Here is a 26,752-nt window from a genome sequence, read left to right on the forward strand (position 1 = left end):
ATAGAATTGATCCGGGTCCCGGGTTTAAAAAATGACTTTATCCGAGTTCCAGGTTTCGGGTCCTAGTAAATCGGGTTTAAGAACCGAAACCGTGTTAGGAACCGGAACAGGTTTTAGGGACCAAAACAAGTTTCTATTAAAAGTTTAAAACATGCATATTTCATTCTTTTGAAGTCGGATTGGCATGAGGTTTTTTCCAGAGTGTAGTTTATAGTTTGTACATGATTTTAGACTATAATTTTGTCATTTTTGAGTTAATATTCAATGACTTACAGTCTCTCAAAGTCGGGGTATCAAGGCTGGACATTTTATGTTTTTCATTTTTTTTGTATTATATGAATGTTTTAAAATGTGCTTATCTAATTAGTTTGAAGTTAGAATTGTTGGATTAGGTGTATAAACCCATAACTATTTTGGTATGTACTTGGCCTGATTATGAACATGGTCCTTTTGGGTTGCCTTCACCATAGCAACTGATTGGATGAATTAATGAGAAAAAGGATTAATTATGATTTATTAATATATTATGTGAATAATATTCTAAAAGAGAAATCATATTGTTTAATTAATATTGATCAAGAATTAATTTAGAATTAATTTTATAGTCAAAAGAGATTAACTAAATATAGGGGACCGATACTGTAATTATAAGATAGCTACAAAGTTGGGCTTATGATCCATAAGGAAGCAGTGGATGAATTCTATATGAGAGTCCATATAGAAATCTTCCAAGGGGCCTTCTGGAAGGATCTTTAGGCTGCTTAAGGACTAAGAAACTGGATTAGGGTTTCCAAGTTGATAACCCTAGAAGCCTAACTATAAATGGAACCATTTAGGCCACCAAAATCCTGCTTAACCTTTTGTGAGAACCCTAGGATGATTTTTGTGCCTTCTCCTCCCTTTCCTAAGTCATCTTGTTGCTAGTGGTGTTTGTGACTCCATTATAGGTGCAACACTTGGGGCAGTAGGGTTTCAAAAATTAAGATCAAGGAGGTTTGTGATTGTTATTGCTACATAACAATCAAGGTAAGATCTAATCCATAACCTTATGTCAATTTCAATAATAGTATGTTAGATCTAGGGTTTATGACCTTTAAACCTTTAAATTATACTTTTAATCTATTAACAAATTATACTTTTAATTTGATTAACCTTTAAACCATATTATTATGGATTTATTAATTCTCTCTTTTAATTAAACTCTTAATTAATTTAATAAAATCCATAAGGGTGTCATTTGAACTATTCAAAATACTAGGGTTTTAGAATTTAATATTTCAAAATTAATACATTTGAATTAAATCTTAAATTCCAAAACTTGAGAAAAAATTTTAAAACTTTTCAAGACATTAGGGTCTAACTATTTAAATTTCAAAAACTAAAACTATGGTCTTCCTGAATCCTATGGAAAAAGTTTTCAACATGAAGGTAATGTTCCACAATTAGATTGTGGAAATGGAAATCATGCTTCACTTCCTCCACCTCCACCAATAGTTCTCCCTGACCCACATGTTTGAAGACTTGAAAAGTTCAAGGTCACTCAAGCCCTATTGGCAAGTAAACATGAAAATGGAAAGTCTGTGTGTGCAAACGTTTTGGAGATGAAGTCACACATTGACAAGTTGGGAATGTTGGGTGTCATTGTCTCAAGGAAGCTGGCTGTTGACTTGGTTCTTCAATCACTTTCTGGATCATATAGTGAGTTCATTCGAGAGTACTATATAATGGACCATGACGTGACCCTCATTGATCTTACATATTTGCTTATTATTGTTGAATCAACAATGATTTGGCGTACTAGTAAAGCAAATTTGACTAGTAGATCAACCTCCTAAACTTCCATGGACATTGACAATGGCAACATTGGAAGTCCAGAAAAGTCTTCTCTTCCCAATGGAAAGGGATCGGCCAAGGTCAAACTGTTTGACCGAATGGTAAAGAGAAGGGTTGAATCTGAGATTGTCCCATGTGTTATTCCAAAAGAGTTTGTTTGTTTCTACTGCCTAGAGAAGGGGCATTGATGCGAAGCTGCTGTATCTACCTGAAGGATCAAGAGGATGGGAGAGTCAAGATGTATGACTTTGCTTTAGGTAAAATTCACTATCTAACTCTATTAAGTTCCTATTTGTAGATTCTTAATACATGATGTGATAAGATTGGATTTTGATGTTTTGTAGGATCGAAGAAAAGAAAGGAAGCTTAAATGAAAAGTAAGCTGAGTCTGATCACGAAGAAATGGATTTCGATCGCATGGTTCAAAGATTGGATTTTTGAGCTACTACTTAGAAGAGCTAGGATAGATTTCTTAGGAATATTTACATAGTTTACATTTGTAATTGTGATTGTAAGGACAAGTTTTTCCATATTTTTATAAATAAAATAAATTTTGGTATTGTGTTATTTATATCCTTGCAATGGTATTTGTGAAAATTGATGTTTGTTTGTTTCTATTATTAGCAATGTTGAAATGGATGTGATTCTTAGTAATGTTATTTTTGGTAGTGTCAGAAATTTACCAAATAAGGAAAGATTCTTATCATCCAATTTTCAATTGGACAGAAACTTGGAATCATGCGACTTGCATCGTATGATGAATGATAACCTTCGTATTTGAGAAATTAAGACTTATTCCTTGTTCACACAAGTATGTGTGTCAAGTGAAGGACTAAAGGACTATAACACAATGTTGTGCACTGGTCAAGCCCACCACAAAATGATATGACTATTCGTCATGATTTACTAAAAGTTTAGTAAATATGGTTATGCTTACAAGATTAAGTGTGATTCTAAATCATTGGAAAAGTTCCAATGAATAGCGGAACGAATATGAAGAGTCAATTAGGCAGAAAGATAAAAGTTTCTCCAATCTGAAAATAAGGGAGAGTACTTAAGTATCATGTTTTATGATCATCTTAGTGATTATGAAAACGTATCACAATTGATCCTGTAAGGACAACTTAGTGCATAAGTATGACTAAGAAGAGGAATCGATAATTGTTGAAATGGTTAAATCAAAAGGACGAGTCATACTTCGCTCCAAAATCGAGTCTTAGAGTAATATTCCAAGATTGTTACTTGAGTGACATAATCTTATGAAAAAGGTTGAAGAACACTCATCAAATGTGGAGTAAAAAAGTTTCTTACTCTTATACATTTGAAATTGTTAAGTTGTGATGTTTTGGATAAGACAAAGACCAACTAGGACCAATTGTGTGAGGTGTCTATCTTGATAAGAAACTACACTAACTCTTGAATATTTGTTTGAGAATAAATGTTTCTTGACAAAAGAATCTTATATGTCAAGAGGTTAGTGGGAGTCTTAAAGATCTTGAAACGTTTCAAGAACTAATCAAGAGTAAACCTATCATTAATCACTAGTTGACACAATTTTGTTTCTATGCCATTCCAGTAAAGTTACTTATGCATATGAGTTCTACGAGTTCTCATATGACTGCATAAGGCAAAGCATCTTGATCAATGAAAGTTCAATGATCTGTATGGATGATCTGCTTCACTACTTAGAAGACATGGTAGGCCCTTGTGCTGCCAGATGGCAAGAAATAAAGATTGAAAAAGTTCAGTCCATATGAGTATGGATTTGTCACTAACCTTGTCTTATGATTATGGTTATGACAAATTCACATGTATAGGAACACATGCGCCATTAAATCTAAGTGTCATAAGGTCTCTCTCCACTTCATGAAAATGATTGTGTGGAAACGCTTTCACTATGAGAGATTTTAAGAAAATAGCAATTGTGATATTTTTATTCTCAAATTCGATTATGACTACGACATTACTCTTCATAATTCGAATTGTGAGATTTGGCAATTAGTTTAAACATTTAAGACTTATTGCTATAAGTGCTGAAATTGTTTAGACACACATATGAGCTATTTAAGGAAAGGTGTATGAGTTTGAGAAGCTTAGATAAAGGCTTATCAAAGCATCTCGTATAAAAGTATGAACCTTCATTATGAAATTCAATAAGTATTGTTTTCTAGAAGTTCATCCGATTTCTAGATACATGTCAAAGCTAGAGGGAGCATAAGTCTTACGCTGGCAAGGATAGAATCATCATGTTAGTGGAAGCATGATCATTATTTTAAGTGTTGGAAGTTAGCAATATTAATTATAGAAAACAAAAAGTTTCACTTTGCAAAGTTGCAGGGGTTGAAAGATTGTTTTGCTATAATTAAGGGAGAGAATATTATACTTCGTTTCAAATCTAAAAGCTTAGATCGAGAAATTTTAATCAAATTTAGTCAAAGGACATATATGAATGGTATGTTGAAAAGATTCAACATAAGGGAATTCTATATATGACAATATTATAGCTAGAAACTGGTAAAGTATCACGTTTTTCATGAATCGTGTTCCATACGCTTCTGGTATAGGATCGATTGCATATGTTGTAACATTCGACCGTTCTAAACTTTCCAAATGCCTAGGGATTTAAGAGGGCAAAAGGACTAGAACTGGAAATGATTAAAATAATGAAAAAACTATCGAGGACAATTGAAGGTTCGCCAAGGGTTGGTCCTTGTGGGCAGTTGGAAGTATAGTAATGGATGGACCATATTGACATTATTATGAGTAGATAGGACTCTATTTAGAATGAGTTGTCATATGGAAAATATGGAAATGTTTCCATAAATGGGAGTTGGATATCAATAATCTATTTCTAGATTAGAAACTTTTATGCAAGAAGGATGTCCAAAGGAATGTACTTTGAACGTAAGACTTCATATCTATGGAATTGCCATGTAACAGTCTCCAATAGAGCACTTTGTAATATCATTAGATGAGTCTTGGTGACTTTGGTGCCATGGCATTACAAAGGGATCATTGCATAAAATGTTAGAATCTAACATATTCTAATAGTGGCAAGAATTGGTATTCTTACACTTATGATAAGGATTAGGAATTGTGAAATGGGCATCGTTGGGAATGTGTTCAATTAATCTATTTCACAAAGTAAGGACCATATGTAAACATAGTGTGCATGCTTGGAGCATGGGAAAACTGTTGTTATAATTCAATAATAAGTTTATTATCCGAAGCATTATACAATGAATAATGAGTAATCAATATGGCGATTAAATAAAGGTGTTTTATTTATACTCAAAAATTTTGGTGCCATATAGGATTAGTATTTTTCTTGTGTTTCACTTTGTATGCTTTGACTTCCAGAATAACTAGGTTATTCAAACCATCCACATTCGATCATACTTTGGAAGTAGGTAATGAAGTAAGATTGTCATGAATCCGACTGTAGATTGTCTAAAGCGTTTTAGACATAGAAAAATTATGTTGCAGTGTTCATGAGTGTTCCTGAAATAAGATTTGAGTATTAGATTAAACCCATGCTCACTTGAATCACTTCATGGATTTTATCACAAGTGATTAGTAAGATGATAATATCTTATATTCTTGAAACTGAGACATATGAGTTGTAATTTACAAGTCGGTTGCACATTGATAATATGTAAATGCACCAGTAACTTGGTGTTATATAACATATTGTTGTGTGTGGTTTGATGTGTAGGTACAAGCGAGCATTTGAGTCGAAGTTTATACATTCCTTTTACCCTAAGAGAGATAAAAGCGATACTTGTGGGCCCCTCGATGATTTAGTGATGACACCCTAATCGCTTGGCCAAGCGTGGACTAAGTTGATGTGTTCAATTGTAGTTTGTTGTCAATTGTCATAAATCGGAAATCGAGAAACAACACATAGACAGAGAGAATGATTAAAAATTGATGTCTTATGTCTATACGATATCTAGAATGGAGGAATATATGATCCCTTATTTAAAGGACGCGTTACTGATAAGATTAGAGTTGACATCGGCTTTTGAAAGCTACGACTGCTAATCAGGTTCTGAAGTCATACTTGAAAAATAGTTATTAGACTTATCCAAGTGGGGGACTGTTGGATTAGGTGTCTAAGCCCATAACTATTTTGGTATGTACTTGACCCGATTATGAGCATAGTCCTTTTAGGTTGCCTTCACCATAGCAACTGATAGGATGAATTAAGGAGAAAAAAGATTAATTATGATTTATTAATATATTATGTGAATAATATATTAAAAGAGAAATCATATTGTTTAATTAATATTGATCAAGAATTAATTTAGAGATAATTTTGTGTTCAAAAGAGATGAATTAAATAATGGGGACCGATACTGTAATTATAAGATAGTTACAAAGTTGGGCTTAGGATCCATTAGGAAGTAGTGGATAAATTCTATATGAGAGTCCATATAGAAATCGTCCAATTGGCCTTTTGGAAGGATCTTTGGGTTGCTAAAGGACTAAGCAACTAGATTAGGGTTTCCAAGTTGATAACCCTAGAAGCCTAACTATAAAAGGAACCCTTTAGGCCACCAAAATCATGCCTAACCTTTTGAGAGAACCCTAGGAGGATTTTTGTGCCTTCTCCTCCTTCTCCTAAGTCATCTTGTTGCTAGTGGTGTTTGTGACTCCATTAGAGGTGCAACACTTGGGGCACTAGGCTTTTCGAAGTCAAGATCAAGGAGGTTTGTGATTGTTATTGCTACATAACAATCAAGGTAATATTTAATCCCTAACCTTATGTCAATTTCGATAATAGTATGTTAGATATAGGGTTTATGAGCTTTGGATGATTATTACATGTACAACTAAACAAACTAGATTCAAAGTTGTAGGGTTTGCATGTTCACAATAGGATTGATGTAATGCTCAAAACCATCAGTAATAACATGTGTTTTTTTCCAAAGTGTAGTCTAGAGTTTGTACATGATTTTAGACTATAGTTTTGTTATTTTTCGTTTCATATTCGTTGACTAACAGTCCTCCAAAGCCGGGATATCAAATCTGTGAATTTTCTGTTTTTCATTTTTATTTTTATATTTTGTGAAATTTTAAAAGTGCGTATCTAATTCTTTTAATGTCGGATTATCATGTGGTTTTTTTTGCAACGTGTAGTTTAGAGTTTGTATATGATTTTAGACTAAATTTTGTCATTTTTGGTTTAATATTCAATGACTTACAGTGCCCAGAAGTTGGGATATCAAAGTTGAAGATTTTCGAAATTAAACCACTAAGTAATTACCAAAAATTCCGGAGTTTTCCGGTTCTAGACCCACTTTACCCGGTTCCACCCGACTCACTTTAATGCTTTCGGGTTTTCTGGTTCTAGACCCACTTTACCCGTTACCTTGCCTGGAACCAGTTCCTATATACCGGTCCGGTTTTCGGTCCTACAAAATTCTGTTAATCAGTTCCCAGGTTTTCTGGGTCCGGGTCTACCGATCCGATTTTGGACCCACTCTCATCCCTAGTTTAAACCACAAGTTACTTCTTCCAACATAATATTCGAGGCAAAGGTACTGATCTTGACTCTATTTGTATTTTTAAAAAAAAATTTTAATTATTTTTTTTGCTTGAAAATGATGGGTATTGGCCGGTTAATAAGATTCAATATTTTGAAAAATACTTGGTTGAGGGATATCCCTTTATTACTCGATTTTCTAGATCCCTTTATGATAAAATAAATTTTGCACGATTAATGATCGATTGCCGACTCATGTTTGGTCAAATTGTTTGTGTCGTAAACCGAGGGGAGGGGCTGAGTTTGAGCAACAAATCAACTTACAATAGGTGTTGCGGGTTGTGGTGGTGTATGATCATTGTAATAGATGGGCATGGGAGTTTGATGGTATATGTAATTACTTGGTTTCTTCTTCAAAGCGATTGACTAAAAAAAGACTTTAGTCCTAGGGTACATTCCAACTGAATTGAACTTGATTCCTATCGAGTTAAGGTGTTGCCTTGGAATGCTCTTGAACAACATTTACACTAGAAATTTTTTTGACAAATGAGGAATTGGGGTGTAATATTTGCTATGCTTTATTTGTGATTCCTATCTCTAAGAGTTTGGATCATCTTGTTTTCTCTTTTCTCTTTGAACATTTTTTGGAGTCGAATATGTTGGTAGTGGGCTATTAATATCTCTATTGTCTCTATTTTATTCGAATTTCATAAATTGGAAAAACTAACTCACGCTTAAGGTGGCCCACGAAATGTTATGTGAAGATGAAAATCGATACGAGAGAAAGAGATTCCATTGATTCTTACTTTCATAGTTACATAATGATCTGAGAGTGAAGAATATATACAATGATTAACTTAGCTAACATTCTCTCTCTCTCTCTCTCTCTCTCTCTCTCTAAGACTGACTACCATTAATTAACTTCTAACTGAAATGTAACAACTTGGTAATTTTCACATGAGGGATTTATAACCAACAACCCCCCCTCCCTCAAGATGGAGGTGGAGAAAACAAACCCAACTTCCATACAACTTCTTGGTGTTTCGGACCAGATAAAACTTTAGTGAACACGCCTGCTAATTTATCATGTGTTGAAACATGAGAAAGAGAAATAAGACTTTCTTGCATCTTTTCTCTTATAAAATGACGATCTAAATCAATGTGTTTAGTCATCTCATGAAAAACGAGGTTGCTAGCAATGTATATAGTTGCTTAATTATCACACTTCAAAGGAATGTGAATAAGATCTTAAACTTCTAATTCAACAAGTAATCTATTCAACCATGCTAATTCTGAAGATACACGTCTCATAGACCTATATTCTGCATCGGCTGATGATAAGTACACGGTGGTTTGTTTCTTCGATTTCTAGGAAAGACGTGAGCTACCAAATATTATGTAACAACCACTTATAGATCTTCTTGTGATTAGACAAGTAGCCTAGTTTGAATCGCAGAAAGCTTCAAGCTTTAAACTTCGTTTATTGTTCAGTAAAATCCCTTACATAGTTGTTCCTTTAAGATATTTCAAAACATGTTTTGCAGCTTCAAAATGTGCTTAAGAAGGTTGTTGATTAAATTGACTTAGGTGATGTTTCTTTTAAGCAAAAATTCATTAAGTCTGTGGACCACTTCTGCAACCGTATATAGTAAAATAGGTGGATCAAACGGTTGCAAACTGTCATAAGAAGCATGTTTGTTTTTTAACATCTGCATGCTGCTGCAGATATTAAAGAAATTAAAATAAACTGATTTTATATACCAAAAATAGTTTTTTAATATAAGAAATTTAATAATATATGATATTCAAGCAAGATTTTATGATATTTCAGCAAAAACTAATGATATTTCGAAAAAAAAATAATGATATTTCAGAAAAAAATTATCATTATTCAATATAAAGAACGAAAAAAATAATTCAGCAAGAATAAAGAAAAAAACGAAAAAAAAGGTAAAACAAGAATTTAGCAAAATTTCAGCAACATATAATCAATATTCATCAAGATTTCAGCAAGAAAAAAAGAAAAAGAGGTTGGAAGAGGCAATACAAGTGTTGCCCTAAATAGAACACTCATAGAGGTTTTTGTTTACTCAAAAGACTTCTAAAAAACAAATAATTGCGAGATGCAAAGTGTTGTGTGTATGCTGCGCCATGCAACAATAAGAGGTCTGAAGAGGTTTTTTTTTTTACAAAAAACAAACAACACCTTAGATGTTGAACAGCAAAGGACAAATCAGGTCTTGTATGTAACAAGAAATTCAACTTCCCAACTAGTTGTCTGTAAACACTGGGATCAGACATATGATTCTCCATAATTGGTAGCAATTTCAAATGTAAAGGCAATGGAGTATTTGTAGGAGTAGTATCCAACATAGAATAAGAATGGAGTAGTTCCATTATGAATTTATGTTGGTGAATAATCGTTCCTTGTTCTGTTTCATTGAACTCCAATCCAAGGAAAAAATTAATAAATCCCAAGTCTTTGATTTTGAAGTGATCATCAAGAAAAGTCTTTAGATCCTGAATTTCTGTAGGATTGTTTCCAATAACCAAAATATCATCTACATAAATAGATACTATGATAAGGGTATTAGATGTCTTTTTTAAAAGGAGTAGATGATCATTCAAAGAATGAGAATAACCTGTTGACTTGAGAGCTATTGAAAGCTTTGAATACCATTGCCTAGAAGTTTGTTTGAGACCATAGAGGGATTTATTTAACTTGCATACAAGAGAAGAAGAATGAACATTCAAACCAGGTCGTATTTTCATATAAACTTCTTCATGCAAAAATGCATTATTTACATTAAATTGATGTATCTTCCATCCTTTTTGACAGCAATAGAAGCAATGCATATCACTGTATTGAACTTTAAAACAAGGGAAGAAGTCTCATGATAATCTATCCCTTGTTTTGTGTAAAACCCTTTGCTACAAGCCTGGCTTTGCCCCTTTCAGTTGTTCCATTAGATCTTTATTTCACGTTATATACCCATCTACAAGAAATAGGTTTCTTTCCTTTGGGCGATTTGACTATATTCCATGTGTTACTAGCTAGTAATGCATTAAACTCTTTTTGCATTGGAGCTTCCTAAGCGGGATGATCTTTTTCTTGATTATAGAAGGCTAGTTCAGCTTCATGAGTAATTGCTTGAAAAACAAAAGAATTGTTTATTGTTGAAGCAGTACATGGTTGATTGGAGAAATTGTTGATTCATAAATTGGTTATGGTATGAGAACAAGAGAATTCATTGGTGACAATATCTATGCATACAAAATCTTGAAACTTGGATCGTGGTTGCACTATCCTTATACATCTTCTCAGGGATTGATCAGGAATAGTGGTATGAGATGAAGATTGTTAAAAATTTGATTCACGAATATGATTGTTTGGAGATGTAGGATTTTGACTTGATTGTTGAGTGGAATGATCATATGAAATGGATTGAGGAGTGTATAAAGAACCATCTAAATTTCAAGATTTTTTTTTTACCATGGGTAATAATGGAAATTTATCTTAAAAAAAATTACATCTCTAGAAATGAATATCCAATGAAAACACATGGGTATGATATTGGCATGAATTTATCTCTCTGTATAGGAGATGAAGAATCATAACACAGACAACCAAAGGATTTGAGATAAGAAAGATCAAGCTTCTTTTGAAATAAAACTTCATAAGGATTTTTGTTTTGTAAAAATTTGGTTAGGGTTCTATCTATCAAATGAATAGCAGTTTTAGCACATTCTCCCCAATATGCAGAACCAAGACCTGATTGAAAATAGAGTGCCCTTGCAACTTCCAATATGTGTCTATATTTTTTTCTACTAAGACATTTTGTTGTGGATTATGAGGGACAAAAGTCTGATGAATAATCTCATGTTGTTGAAAAATTGTAGTCCTTCTGTGCTTGAATCCAATTCATATGCATTATCTCTTCTAATAACTTTGATAACTTTCCCAAATTGAGTTTTAATGAGATTTACAAATTCTTTTATCAAAATAAATGCATAACTCTTGAATTTTAGCAAATGTATTCAAGTGTATCTACTACAATCATCAACAATCGTCAAAAAGTATTTATGACCATCAAAAGTAGAGTGTTTATATGGACCCCAGATGTCAATATGAACAAGATCAAAAGAATTAAGAGACACACAACTGCTTTTTGGAAAAGGAAGTTTTGTTTGTTTAGCTTGAGAACAAGTAAAACAAGAATCAAGATAATGATCAATAACATGATATGAATCTAGCAGTATTTGCCTTAGTTTATTGATTGGTACATGTCCAATTATGTTATGCCACAATTTCACACTAGACAATGAAACATAATCTAAATTACCGAATTTGAATACTGAAAAACTCAAACTAAAAGACAGATTGTCTTGAATGTCTTGATGATCAAAGACATACAGATCATTGACCCTTTTTCCAAAGATCCCTAGATCAAGATCATTCTTGGAAGGGTCCTGCATCAAACATTGATCATCAGTGAATATGATAAATGTATTCAACTGTTTCATGAGTTTTGGTATAGAAACAAGGTTCTATTTAAATTAAGGAACATACAAGACTTTGTTTAAAACAATAAAATTATGAAGTTTTACTTCACCATGGTAAGAAACAAGAATACTATGACCATTAGGAAGACCAATTGTGTGTGGCTGATAAAGCTTATGCAAGGAAAAATAATTGATTAGAAAACATATGGTCAGTAGCACCAAAATCAACAATCCAAGAAGTGTGAGTTTTTAAGAATGAAGAAGATTGATAAAAATTGGCAGTTAAATGCTCAAAAGAGAAGGCATTACCTTATGGATTCAAGGAATCATCAGAAATGGTTGAATTGACTTGATTGGACTAAGAATGAACATTAGTTTTGTTCAAAAAAGTGTGAAGTTTTTGATATTATTCTGGATACAATAAAGGAGAAGGAGATGCGGTAGCATTGTTAACAGTACTTTTGAAGTCTTCCTTCTTATTCTTTGTGAATTTGAAATTGCTAGGACAACCATCTAGATGGTAGCACTAAGATTTTGTATGTCTAGTCTTCTTACAATGATTACAAGTCAAGGATTTCATGTTATTGTGCTCATTTGAAGCAAGCATAACAATAGATTCAAAATTCATCATCGAACAGGAATGAATCTCTCTTTGTCATTCTTCTTGTAGTGACAAGGAATATGCAGTAGAGATTGAGGAAAGAGGCTTCATCATTAAAATTTGACCTAGAGTTACTTTCTAAGAATCATTAAGTCCCATCAAGAGTTGAATCAATTGTTGTTCCTCCAGAAATTTACAAATGCTTGCAGCAGATCCGCATGTACAATTAGGTATAGACTATACAATGCGTAATTCATCCCATACTTTTGATAATTTTTTGAAGTATGTTGAAAAATTGTCAGTACCTTGAGCAATTGAATATATCTGGTGTTGAACTTGGTAAACCATCGCTCCATCAGGTTGAGATAATCGTTGATTTAGTTCATGCCATATTTCTTTAGCAGTAGGAAGAAAAAGAACACTGTCTACAATATTCTTATGTAGAGAGTTCAATAACCAGCTTGTAACCATCGAATTCATATGAAACCATGTAGCATAAGTTTCTGAATTAGAAGAAGGTTGGTTAACAGATCCATCAACAAATCCGAGTATGTTTTAAGCTGAAAGAGCAATGGTTATCGAACGTTCATGCTGAAAATACCACGCCATTGAAGACATTTGAGACGAGCACAGAACTTGGATTATCAGATGAATTAAGAAAAAATGGACTGGAATGATGAACTAAATTGTGTGAATTTACAATTTTAGATTGCGTAATAGACATCATGAATGTGAAGATGATCAAACAGATTAAATGTAGAAAAGAATTAAAAAATGGATCGAAATCCGCTCTGATACCATGTTATGTGCAGATGAAAAACAATATGAGAGAAAGAGATTCCATTGATTCTTAATTTCATAATTACAGAATGATCTGAAACATCAATAATATATACACTGATTAACTCAGCTAACATTATCTCTCTCTCTCTCTCTCTCTCTCTCTCTCTCTCCCTCTCTAACAGATTAACTACCATTAATTAACTTATAACTGAAATGTAACAACTTGGTAATTAGCACGTGAGGGATTTATGACCAACACAAAATTACTTTGATGTGGTGGTTCTTACGGCTTCTTGAAATCTTTGGAAGTTTAGAAATTGATTGATGTTTAGAGAAATCAAACCAAGGAAAGTTATCCTTATTTACAAGAGTATCTCACAATCTTTCTTTTGGCTTTTTTATAGAAGTGCAAAACTCGGAATAGATTGGTTTCACACGCAATTAGTGATATTTAATCTTTGTAATTTTCCTTTTATTTCTAGCATATTGTAAATTTTATAAAATCGTTGTTGTTCCAAATTTATCCTTACTAGTGACGCATTAGATAGTTTTCTTTGGAGAAACAAATCATGGAACTTATATATTAACATCCATTCATGTTTCCATGGTTTGTTAAGACATTTTGTGATGGCACATGAGGAACTTAATTGACTTGCCTAGTTAAACCAAAAAAATCCCCTGGATCACTTTCATTATTTGGATCGCATGTAAGAAACTACTCAATACTCAAGGTAAATTTAGATAACGGGAGCATAATTAATATTATGCTTTATGTTTAATGTGGTCCCATCTTTGTCTACCAAAAAACAATATTTATTATTAATAAAGTTTAAACGTTCTATCTTAAACTCCTATGTAATGTCCCATCATTTCCAAAATAAAATAACCACTTAAAAATTTGATTCAAAAACCATTTAGTAACATTTGTTTGATTGAAACTGTACATTATCATAGTTAAATTCACAAAACTGCAGAAACAAATATCTTCAATGTGTGTGTACAGTCCCGCCGAGCTCTTTTCACGTATAATATACAAAAATGTTTAATCCACAACTGTAAGTATAAAGCTTAGTGAGGTCCTAGTATATAACATATTCCATCATACATACAATGCATCTAGATAAAGTGTTTGGATCTAGCGATGAATAGAAAAATCTCCTATCCACATACAGATGCATGACAATCATGCATGAAATAACGGGTCTACTCCAACCCCGGGTGAATGTTATGGGCCAAATCATATTCTTTCATTCACATCTTTCCATGGAGTAAAATATTTTTCTTGCAATGCCAAAGGCTAAATCCCAGTCTTACATGCAATTACCAGCGGCCAGATCCTAGTCTTCCATACAACTTCCAGGGGTCAGATCCTGGTCTTTCATATATTTCCAGGGGCCATATCCTGGTCTTTCATGTAATTGCTAGGGGCCAAATCCTAGTCTTCCATATAATTTCCAGGAGTCAGATCTTGGTCTTCCATACAATACATAAAGTTATATGTAGTCACGAATCAAATAGACAGTCAAACAGATGACCCACCCGAGAGCGAACAATCAAACAAGAACATCACAATCAAACATTAGACCAAGAGTTCTCAAGCTATCCAACTTAAAAAACATAGAACCCAAGATATCATTACCACCTAAACATATAACATAAACACATAACATATACTAGCATATCCATAATCTTATCAACTAGCCTTCCATAGTGTAACGCCCATGTGTCTAGGCTAAAGCATTAATAATGGTGTAATAGTCTAGGTCAACCTTTGTAATTCATTTTGAAGTAATAAAGAGGAATTATGTGAATTATGTGCTTATTTGCTTAATTATTATGATTTAATTAATTAATAATAAAAAGAAGCGTTGAAAATAAATATTAGATACAGCCTATATATTTTAAGAAAGTTGTAGTGGCCGAAACAAGGATTCCGGGGATATAAAGAACGCCGAAATCCGAGTTATAACGAAGAAGTTATGACCTGTCGAAGTTTCGCGATGGAACCGGTACAGCACCGGGAAGCGTAAAAAGTGAATTTTGATAAAGTGCTTTTTAGCCTTAGCGTTCTAAACGAAATTCATAGTATTCGTTAAAACGAGAATTTTGATAAAAAAAAAACGTCCAAATTTGACTTCGTATGAGGAAGTTATGATTTTTCTAAGTTTCAGCTTAGCAGTAGACAGCTAAAAAACTCGAATTTAAGATCGAGCGATATTTAGCCGACACAACCTAAACGAGAATCGAAGGTCTCGTCAATAGTAGGACAACGGTAAAAAGACTGACTAAAACGGACGTCGAATGAATAAGTTATGAATTTTTAACGGATTTTCTTGTCCCGGTCTGTTAAAAATAATAATATTAAAAATTACATCAAAATTAGCCGACGAAGTCTAAACGAAAGTTGTAGAATATATTCCCGCCTATGCGTACATATAAAGAACGTCAAAACCGGAGCCCGTATGTGAAAGTTGTGGATTTTAGAAGGTTTGGGTGCAATTTTCGAGAAATTCGCATGGATTGGAGTCTGCCACGTCACCCTCGCCTCGCTGCTAACCCATGTCCGAAGCAGCTGTGTCATCCGAGTCATGGCCCAATCCGATACCGACACGTATCGCATGCGTGGCCTGTTCGAAGCGAGCCACGTCTCGCCTACCAGCCTCCGACGCGCCTTCGCATCCGAGCCACGTCTCCCTTCCGATCCGAGCCTCGCAGCTGCTACGTGGAGTCTTCTTAGCCACCAGTCTTCGGTCTCGCACCCTATATATAAATAGGAGGATTGCGAGATCTCCCGGGTACTTTTTGAAAATTGGCACTTTTCACCCCTAAACTTATATTTTGACTATTTTGACTTCCTCCGAAGCCCCGGTATCATTTCCAACACCCGAAACACATCCCGAAGTGCCTGAAGACCGGAAAAATTTGATCTTTTCGGTTTTGAAGCTCCAACCTCGCAGAGACCGGTTTTTCATTAATGCCCCCGGTTTTATCAGAAACGATCATTTTAAGAAACGAAGTGCTCTCCGATTATCATCAAATCAAGTGAGTGTATAGTCACTTTCATCTTACACATAGATATGAAGTATTTTATATAAATACGTGCTATGTGTATATATATTGATTGTTTATTTGAGGTGGTTGTTGAATGGATGTTTATACAAGTTTTAAATTGATTTAAACTGTATATATATTTTATCTACAAATATGTTGGGTATAACATGGATAGATGAAATAGTTGGTGTGTGATAAATTGATGAGAGGCCTCGATGTTGTTGTTGTTCCAGTCATCTAGCGGAGTATGGATGACGACCACGGACTCTTGTAGACAGTCCAGTGAAACGCTAGCAGGCTCGCAACCTGTAGGTGTTTGTGGGCTTGATGTTCACCGGTGTACTCCATCCCCCACATGGTTTCCTTACGGACATATATGGCCGAGGAATCCCCTTAGTAGTAGAGTCGATCCCGATGATAAAATCCTTAGACTAGGTCCCTTATATAGGTGCTTAGGGACGTAAAGTGAGGATAACGGGAATGGGTAATCAGGGTTACTATTGGTTTGATGAAATTAATAAATTTATTGTTGGTCGATGTAATTAATAAATTTATTATTATTTGTGGGTTGAAAACCCAATATACTCACCAGGCTCCTAAGCCTGACCCACTCCGCTTTCTATTTTACAGGTAGTGGACCCAGAGCATAATTTGGATGATGATGATGGATTTTTGGATTATAGGCCAGTAGTTGTAAATAACTGTTGTAAGGCTTATAATGTACTGTTTATGCTTTTGATCTGTATCGAACATGACATCCCGATTCTTTTTAATGAAATACATTTCTACGGAAATGCTTTGATAAACCTTTATCATATTTTCATTTTGAGAACAAATTCCGCAACACTTTTATGTAAAATGTTACTCTGATTTTCAAACAAGCATAAACAAAATCGGTCTTTTCTGGCCGTGAAAATGGAATGTCACACATAGTTACTCTACCATTGAACACTTCTTAGTTAAGTCCTTTGTAGGTCAGTCATACATAGTCCTTACAGATCTAAGCCTAAAAATTTAGATCTACTTCTTTTTAATAACTTAATGGATAAAGTTTACAACTTTATCCATTAGGACCTCACGATAAGATAAGATCTTAAGACCTAAGTCCATTAAGTGCTTAATATGACCCTAACTTGCTCATGGATCCAAAATAGCTCCAAACAACACTCTTTTCTCATTCTCATAAACCTAAGGACTATTTAGGAGTCACAACAAGCACTGAAGTTGATCAAACTCCGAAAGCATTCATTGAAGGGACCAAAATCATCTAAAATGAGCTCAAACTTTAAACAAGAAGAACAAATTTCAAGATGATAACTTTTTACCTCTAACAACTCAGAAATCTAAAGTGAATGATGGATCCAAGTTAGCGTATTTCTTCCTTGCACCACAATGAACTTCCATATTCTGCAGTTTTCACTGAAAACCAAGAACAAGGCTTTCATTTAATCAAAAAAACTCACAAACATGAAAAACGGGGCAAGGGTTTCGTTTAAGGAGGATAAAGGTTGAGGGAAATGAGTTAACCCTAGAGTTAAAGCCCTTAAATACGAAGGAAACCCTAAAACAATTTGGGCTTGGGTTGAACCACTTGTCACATTATGGCATCCTACTTGCCACATCATGACGTCCATCTAGATGCACGACCACTTTCATGCCATGTCATCGTCACTATCTCACTACGTCTTGGCATGTGATTTTCCCCAAAACCACATCTTTGACTCCTTTCAGTCTTGAACTGATCCGATATGGAAAACAAGTGTTACATCCTATAATGTCCCAATTTCAAACCAAATTTTACATTTTTAAAATAGGGTTAGACATCAAAAACTATTCTTGAAATACATGTCAATACACTCATTTATTTCAAAAGAATAATGTTAAATCATAGTACATTATGAAAATCAGCAAAAGTCTCAAAACATAACACTGATGGTAATATATAATCACACCATGCCCTTCCCTTTCGAACTTGATCAACCTAAAAAACATTTAACTTAATAATGCATGCACAAAGCTTAATGAGTTCTCTATTATACAACATATTTCATCGTACATATGTGTATGTTATGGTCTAACTGTAGCCTTAAATTCATTTCCGTTGCTACAATCCTACTATAGTCTTGCATCTTGTAGTGCAACTATAGTCTTAATTGTTATAGTCCAACTATAGGCTTGCATACATGTGTTATGATCTAACCACAATCTTTCTTATAACCGTTATAGTCCAAATCTATTCATCCCTACCTCCATACTGTAACAACAACTAATATTCATAATAGTCATACGTAGTGGGAAATAAGATAGACAGCTGAACCGTTATTCCTACCCGAAGGCAATATATATCAGAGAAGAACCATGCAATAACGCCAGATCAAGAGTTCTATCTCTATATGGTTTTAACTATGTACAACCCCTATGAAATTCACTTAATGATTTACCAATAATAGAATAAACCACAACCAAACAAACTTTTCAGATATACTAGCACACGATAATGTTAGTGTAAGACATGGTTTCTAGTACATGGTTTATCTCTTAGTTTCTTTAAGCTATTTAAAGAGTTAAACTTTTAGGAGATTGCAATGCGACTGCTTGATGTGCACGAAGCGAGCCACATCATTAAGTAGAAACGTGAAATTTTAATTTGTCACGTCACAAAGTCGTCACAACCTAAAACGCTAAGTCTTGGGCCTTAAGCCATATTTAAGGAATGAGATGTTTAGTGTTTAATACCATCTTCATCCTCCAATATCTAGATCGAACCCCTAGCCCCCATTTTATCATTCCTTGAATTTTAGTGTTTTAGTGTGTAAAATAAGAAGGTGATTTTGATGCAGTGTAAGAGTGATATATCTTATGTAGTGTCAACCTTTTTTTTCTTGCTCTGGACTTTTATATGTATTCAAGCTCCAAGCTTGTTGCATCTTAAGTTGTATATCCATGCTTTTAAGCTTATTCTTGGTCCTTTCATGTTGTTTGAGTGGAGTTTGAAAAACTCCATACCCAAAGGTTGAGTCTTAGGGTCTTCTATAACCTTTGTAACACTTGAAGTTGATTTTTGTCTTCCATTTTGTGCCATGCAAGGTTGTGGATAAACTTTTAGTTCCTTTTGACCTAGAATTAGATGGTGTTTGGATCATACAAATGGATAAATCTGGAAACTTTATCCATTAAGACCATATTTTAATGAGGTATGGAGGGTTAGAGTTCAGATCTTGAAGGATTAAGACTTCAGGAGAAAGTTGGTCGTTTCCCGTTATTTGTGGCGCGAGGGGTAAGGAACCGCGACACAAGTCATGATGAGAAATCACAACTATTTTGTCTTCTAATGGTCATGACACGACTAGTGGTTAATCGTGGCATGATAACTATTGATTTTGACTGTTGAGTGTTTGACCAGTTTGACATTTGGTTAAAATTGTTGGGATTTGAGCTAAATAGACTAAGTACGAACCTCTATTGGTTTTAGTTGGCTCCTGATAGTTGTTTATTTATTTAAGACCGTGTAATTTTTGTAGCTCGTTTCATGTGAGTTTTCTCACTATACTGTATGTTCCAATATTTATCCTCTGTATGTTAGGATGTAGATATGTTGTAGTATGATGTTAAGCAAGTACATTAGCTTATTTGTTTGTTTATTGTTGTTGGACTGTGTATTTGTTTATTTTTATCTATCAACATATTTTATTTGGGGGTTGATGGCGGACCAACTATTAGTTGAAGACAAGATACCCAAAGGGCAGACCAGCTATACGTATAAGGGCAAGGGGAGGGTCAACTATAAGTAAAAGGCCATTACTAGTATGCACTGAATGTGTATTGTGGTATATGGTATTTTGGGGAACTCAATAGGATTTGGCTTATAGTTTTGGATTAAATGTTTTTCAGGTACTTCTTCGAATAGAGGGAAGGGTATGGTTTGACTGTACACGTGCATCGACATTTGTATGAGACTTCCGCACAATTTTACTATTTACTCTGATTTGAATATTTGGGGTTTTGATTCTCAAGCAATGTTTTTTATTATCCTTGAATGAATATTTTGAATGAATTATTGACTTTTAAAAATGAATTTTTGGTTTGAAAAATGGGACGTTGCACCTAGCCTATCATATAATTGTATACTTGTTCGATTTAAGTGTATAAGGTCCAAAATAAATTTGTATAATGTTGATGAATAAAAGTAAAGTCCTTTTGGGTTGCCCTCATGACCAGGAAATGGCTTGGATTGATCAAAAGAAAGAGATAAATGATTTATTATTATATGATATGATTGATATATTAATTAGAAATAATAATAATTAATTAAGAATTAATCAGAATTAATTTGGAATTGATTATGGGTTATATAGAATTAATTATTAATACAAGGGCTAAGCTATAATTATTCAATAGATAAATAAAAGAGAGGATCTAGAATCCACCTTACGGTGGACGATTTTGGAGGCTCTTAATACAGCTTCTGGAAGCCTCCAACTGGTAAAAGAAAACTAGATTTGGAATAATATTATTTTAAGTTCAAATCTAGAGTTTTGTCTGTATCAGGCAGCTATATAAAGGGGCATGCCCTTATGATTTTCTGCCTAACCCTTTACCAAGAGAGTTCTACGAAAAATTTTATCCTCTCCCCTCTCTCCTTCATTCATAGGATTTCTTGTGTTTGGGTGTGACACATTAGAGGCTCGCACACCTTTGGAGCTAGTTTTTCAAGGAGATTATCAAGGTTTTCATAAGCTTAATTCGACTTAAGCTATAAGGTACGTGGTTCTATTCATGAATTTGATTCATAGGGTTTGAAGGTTTTTTGTTTCCTAAGTATGTTGTTATTAATAGTGAAAAGAAATAGATCCATTAAGTTGCATGTACCCTTAAGAGTTAAGTGAAATTTCGCATGTAGATTTGAGCTGAAACCTAGAAATCCCATCAATACTAACATAAAACAAGAAACTTTTCACATTCAACTGCTATAGTCCAACTATAGTATTGATTGTTATAGTGCAATTATAGTTTTTTGGCTCCTAACTGGTATAGTCCAAATATAGTATTTAATATAGGCATTATGATCTAAAGATACTCTATCATATAATTGTTATGGTCCAACCATAGTCTTCCATACAATTGCTATTATCCAGTCATAGTATTTCATATAGAAGTCACAAAGACAATCTATCAACTAAGACATCTAATGTCACATATAGTATAGTGAGAAAACTCACGTGAGTCTTGCAACAAAATCTCAACCACAATTTATGTAATGAAACATCTAACACAAATCACCTAACACTAATCTAAGACCAGTCCTCAACCAAATCCTCAAGTCCACCAAAATTTTACAAAAAGTCAAATTGGTCAAAGTCATTAGTCAACGGATAAGTGCTAAAAGTCAACGGTCAACAATCAACATGTCAAAGTGTGTAGCGACCCATCTCATGGTTACGTCGTGATCACTAGATGACAAGATAGTCAGGAACCCAAATCTAACCTCGTGTTGCGACCCTTTCATGTTCGTGTCGCGCTTTTCAAGGTAGAGTCCATTAAGCAGTTAGTAAATTAAGACCAAGACTCATATGTTATAGAATACCTCAAAATATGGACTTAATGGATAAAGTTTCCTACTTTATCCATTTGCATGCCTCTAAAAACTTTTTATAAAACCTGGGATTTAAAGAGTCCAAAATGCTAACTTCTTTCATGAATCAGATAGGGATATAAACATGCATTCCTTTTAATTAATAAACTCCAAAAAAACACTCATAAATAATCTTTAGGACCTTGAGTTTTTTAAAATCCAAAATATATAACAAAAGGGACCAAATAAAATTAGAAACCTAGATCTTGAAGTAAAACACAGAAAGGAAGGAAATTGATGACTTACAAAGGTCTAGGAGGATGTTAGGAAGTTGAATCTACTCTAGATCTAGCTTATTGACCATAAAAACCACTTGCTTCTTCACCAAGGTTCACCAAAACACCACCAAGGCACAAAAAGGAAGAAGAGAGGAAAGGGTTTTGAAGTTTGAGGGTTTATGGAGATAGAGGCTGAAGAAATGACTAACCCTAGAAGTAAGTTTCCTTATATATGGCTTAAGTCATGAGATTAGGGTTTAAGATTTCTCCGGGTTCACGCCGTGGCCTATACTTTGTTGCGTCACAACATTCAGTGTGGCATGTGGCGCGACATTCTAACATGCTCATCGCGAATTAGGGCTTTTCCAAAAAACCTTCTTTCTCAATTTCCATGAATTCACTAAATAAGGACTTTAGATAAACGATTGTTACACATCCTAATCAAATTACAGGGCGTATTAATGCATTAGAATGTTGTAATTTATTTTGTATTTTAGGCCCATATTTCGTAGGGATAATGACTTAAGAAGGTAACATACTTTAGCTTTTGGTCATTAAATTATTTTCTGCACTTTATTAACCCTTCAATTTGTTGAAACATGTACATTATACCACTATAACCGGTAATAATGGGTTTTGCCGGTTTCCGACGTGATTTTCGGCCAAATATAATTTTCCAGTTATTTTCTCCGGTCATCTTCTTCGACGACTTTTGCCACTACTCATGCTTTCATTCCTTTACGTTATAGTCTCTCAATCCTCCATTAACACCAGGGACCATCTTAGAATCCCAACATCATTGTTACCCTTTCTTCTCTTCTTCCACCTTCCTCATTTCCTCAATTCCAAATCCTCCTTTATAATCCTTCGAAATCGCAATCATACTATGAAATTTATCCATTAATAACAATTTTTTCATCATTTTTTCCTCTCAAATATAGCCTAGAGCACTCATGTTTCTGAAAAGTCTTCCCTAATTTTAGAAACCATGAAGATGATAAACCTTAAGGTTGAAATTGATACATCGCCGCCGTTTTGGTTGGTGAAGGAGGCGGTGACTCGGTTCGGAGGAAGTGGTTCGTGGGTTCTTCTTAACATCCTTCAACTATCTGAAAAGACGAAGAGGAAAAAGCGACAATAAACCCTTATCAAAACGTCGTCATCTTCGTCGGAACGTCGCCTTTCTTCCTTCTGATTTTCTATAACCCCAAGCACTGATCTGCGAACCCTAACACCTTCAGTTCAGATCTGGGTTTTAAAAGAAAATCTTTTAAATGCTCTTTCTTATTCATGTCGTTCATCAATGGCGGGGCTGTAACTTAACGAAGATGATGGTGATCCGACAAACATGGAAGGAGACGGCACTATAATATAGTTAGGGTTTCTAATGGCCCGCCATCCTTCCTTCCAAACGCCCATTGCTTTTTCCTCTTTTTCTTTTCAGATCTAAGGTGGTTTTCAGAACAGAAGTATGTGAATAAGTGATCTAGTGGTGGCGAATTGTGGTGGTGTTGGTGAGCTACCATGGTGATGGCGTTGACCTCTTGCTACTCTAATTCCATCCCAAGAAATCTTTCCGACCTCTTCTTTCATATTATATTTTATGAATTTGATGAAAATGAACTCACAAATTGTTTGCACAAAAATGAACACACAAAAATGACGCTAGAGAACATGACCGCAAATTCATACTTGGTCGGAAACTAGCAAAACCCACAATTATCGGTCGTAACGGTATAATGTACATGTTTCAACAAGTTCTATGGTTAATAAAGTGTGAAAAATAATATAGTGACTACATATGACCAAAAGCTAAAATACGTTACCCTCTCAAGTCGTTATCCAAATTTTGTATGTTCCTTATTAACCCATTTAGCTTACACCTTTCTAACTATACAATGTATTTATTATTGACTCTAGGGAAATGATACGAAGAATCAAAAAATATCAACAATTACATTTTAGACAGAGATAATATAGTAATATTACAATAGAATAATACCTTATGTCAGATGGAGAGAATACAGTAAAAGTACACTAAGATAATATCTTATGTAATGATATTTTAACAAAAAAAAAAGGACAACAAGAATACAATATTGTTACATTAAGATAATGCCTCTAAGACATATATATATATATATATATATATATATATATATATATATATATATATATATATATATATATATGTTTAGGTGTTTAAACTAAGTATTGTGTTATTGTTTGCATTAATGTGGGCCAATCAAAATTAAGTAAAAAAATAGATAATTAAATAAAAAAATAAGGGTAATGTAGTAATTTGTTCAGTAACTTCAAAAAATAATCCCTTAAATCATGGGATTGACTTTCTTACCTAAATAATCCCACCCATAAAGCCCTAAGCGACCCTGTCTCACTCGTAGAGCTCGATCCATAGGTTGTGGATGTTCTTGGTGCCAGGTTTGGTGCCCCAAGCGGCGAATGAATCGGAGGGGAAACGGGGGCGGAGCCAATTGGAGAGGGACTGCAGCGTGGAAAAATGATGCAGGTTGGTCATCAATCGCAAACTAGCAGTATAGCACCACCGTTCACTATCAATCGACACTCCTCAGGAGCCGCCACACTCCGCCTCTCCCATGCATCGCAAAGGGGCTTCTCCTTTGTGGGTGCGGCTTCAACAAAGAACAATGAGAGGGAATCTAGAGGTTTGGCTTGTAGTTGCGGTTCCAAGGTAATCGGTCTACTCATTCATTCTCCTCTTTTTGTTTTGGTTATTGTCTTCAAATCACCATCACTGCCGGTTGTCACGGCCGCCGGCCATTTCTGCAGATGGATTGGTTTGGTTGTATTTGTATATGGCTTGGCTTAGCTTCTTCTAATCTAATTGCTGAAATATCCATCATGCAAGTTTCACTTTCAGCCTTTTGTTAATTCTTTCTAGAAGCCTCAAAGTGCTTCATATTCATTTATTTCAAAATTTTGTTGATTTTCGGCTGTTTTTTTATTTGTCTGATTAAAAAGTCCAAATACATTGCTCAAGAGTGTTGTGTTTTTTTTTGTAACCGTTTGTGTTCCTAAGACATTGCTTTACAAACACAGTTTTCACTAAAATTTTGTGGGATTTGGAGAGTAATGTTTGCACTTCAGTTTTGTTATAATTGGATTTAGATTTTTCAAAGCTTAGTATTTTGATAGAAAGAAAATGAAAATGGATGCAATAATGTGGTAGATTTTCAGAACTACTGCAAAAGCATAGTGTTCACTTTTTTTGTTGTTTCACTTTGGCAGTAGATAGAATGGTAGTTGTTGCATTCATTATATATGGCAGGCTCGGATGGGATTTAATCTTATTCATCACAAGTTGTAGTAGTAGGTAGCAGGATTAAGAGTTTCATTCAACTGATGACATTTGTGCTGTGGTAGGCTGGTAAGCAAGCATGATCTTGACTTTGTTTAAACAATAAATTATCAAATGCTTAGTATGATATTGACTTTGTTTAAACAATAAATATAATAGTTAAACAAAATTAAAAAATACGTGATCAACGAGATTCTAAACACTGACAGGATTATGAAAATGAAATAGAACAAAGATTGGTAAATATCTTTCTTGTTATTTCAGATCCTGTTTGGCTTTCTGTACAACGAGATTCAATGAGTGATTTTTTACTTCCATTTGGTATTTGACAATTACAGAAATTTGTTGCTGGCTTAATATCTTTCTTGTTATTTCAGATCCTATTTGGTTTTCTACACATTGTGAATCTTGGAATAATCTTATTCATTTATTTAGATGATTCAATGGATGATATTGGTGAGATTCCAATTCTATTGGAATGGAATGACGAATTCCAGTTCTGTTGGAATGGAATGACGAATTCCAATTCTGTTGGAATCACAAAAGTTGATGCTTGAAGAACAGTCCATATTATTCTTTTAGAATGTATTAGACATTGTTAGATTTTGATGTTTTCTTCCCCGTTTTGATTTTTTTTAGTTTTATTCTTTAAAAATAAATGTATTTCTTAACAATTGTTATCCGTATTCTATAAGAAATAATGTATTTTTTGTTTTTATTCTTCAATTGATTGTTCAAGATTTTGTTATTCTACAACAAGTTGTTATTCTTCAAGAAGTTTTTAAAGTCATCATCAAGAAATAGGTTCAAGAATATTTTTATTATTTATGTTTCAAGAATATTTTTATTTTTGAATATACTCATAAAACATTCTGTCAGAATGTCCAAATTAAAAGAATTATAATTCATAAAATCGGATATTTAAAATTAATAGAATCTATGATCCCTTAAAAAAACAATTTTCCTTTATTAAATCTATATTAATTGACTAAATTACCCTCATAATTAATTAAGATGGTTTTTTCAATTATATTTAATTCAATAAAATATATTAATCACTTTGTTAAAATAAGTAGATTTGATTGGCCCACATTTATGCATACAATAACACACTAATTACTTTAAACAAAATAACCTAAGCATATATATATATATATATATATATATATATATATATATATATATATATATATATATATATATATATTCAAACAAAAAGAATACAATAAGATAAAACCATAACCATCTGAGAGAAAAAAAAAGTAAAATTACAGTAATATAATATCCACTTTTAGACAAAGAA

Source organism: Lactuca sativa, chromosome 8 (assembly GCF_002870075.4).
Source record: "Lactuca sativa cultivar Salinas chromosome 8, Lsat_Salinas_v11, whole genome shotgun sequence".
NCBI lineage: Eukaryota > Viridiplantae > Streptophyta > Magnoliopsida > Asterales > Asteraceae > Lactuca > Lactuca sativa.